At 35.2% G+C, this 1,237-nt stretch overlaps 1 long non-coding RNA gene across 1 annotated transcript; it reads left to right on the top strand.

Annotated features, from left to right (window-relative positions):
• The first annotated feature begins 296 nt into the window (after positions 1-296).
• Positions 297-806, top strand: LOC148896606 (uncharacterized). The gene is made up of 2 exons (XR_016115339.1): positions 297-457; positions 723-806. It is a non-coding gene; the product is annotated as an uncharacterized LOC148896606 (long non-coding RNA).
• Positions 807-1,237: the final 431 nt, after the last annotated feature.

The following is a 1,237-nucleotide window of genomic DNA, read 5'->3' on the forward strand; positions in this document are numbered from 1 at the left end:
TATATATATATATATATATATATATATATATATATATATATATATATATATATATATATATATATATATATATATGTAACGGAGTTGTGCACTTAGATTATTAAATTATGAAGGAAGTGACGCAACGGCGCACAGTGTGGCACCATGTCCCACCCATAGTTTCCAGAACAATCTCGAGGAGATTCAGGGTGAGTCGCAATTTTCTGTTGGTCTCGATTAAGGCGCATTTTCATGACAATATCTTATTTTGTTTCCCCTTTTGTACTGTCTAGTGTTATCTAATTAGTTCCCTTATTCATTTCGAGTCCAGATTACTTTTTGTGTTATTATTTACTTCACGTTTTGTCGAGTGGAACTTTGAAGCACATGTGCTTCATAGTGCTTTTCTATTGCACAGTTAATCACAAGACGAAACCCATGCGACTTCACCCATCCCTTCGGCCATACTGTGTTGCAGGTAATAATTGCTTCATTTCGTTTTTATTGTACAATATTTAGTTTCTTGTGTCGTGTTTCGTTTCCCCGTGAATGTTCGTGGCGGGTTGAACCGTGCGCCCTTGCAAGCGCACCGCGTGTTCTGCCGAGTCTTCGCGTATGATGCGTTCAGGGACATCATGTAAATAACATTGAACTTGTGTTGTATTCTCTTTTTCTGTAAATAACCACTATACGATCACACGTTGTTAATTCTGTTTTGTTATCTACAATGTTTTGCATTTGAGAACAATCTCGAGGAGATTCAGGTTAATCACAAGACGAAACCCATGCGACTTCACCCATCCCTTCTGCCATACTGTGTTGCAGAACAATCTGGAGGAGATTCAGGAAATAAAAGAAATAAAAAGACACATCCACGCATCTGGATATATATATATATATATATATATATATATATATATATATATATATATATATATATATATATATATATATATATATATCGGGCAAATATATATATATATATATATATATATATATATATATATATATATATATATATATATATATATATATATATATATATATATATATATATATATATATATATATATATCCATTTGAGCTCGGGTCCTCTACCCGCCGTGCTGTTCCCAGCACTGCGCTTATTTGGACCGATATATCCGATGTTGTTCCCGGGATCTGTTGCAACCACTCGTCGAGTTTGGGGGTCACTGCCCCGAGTGCTCCAACCACCACAGGCACGACTGTCACCTTTACCTTCCAGGCTCTCTCCAGC

The sequence above is a fragment of the Hippocampus bargibanti genome, linkage group LG06 (assembly GCF_051943395.1).
Source record: "Hippocampus bargibanti isolate YZ-2025 linkage group LG06, ASM5194339v1, whole genome shotgun sequence".
Taxonomy (NCBI): Eukaryota; Metazoa; Chordata; class Actinopteri; order Syngnathiformes; family Syngnathidae; genus Hippocampus; species Hippocampus bargibanti.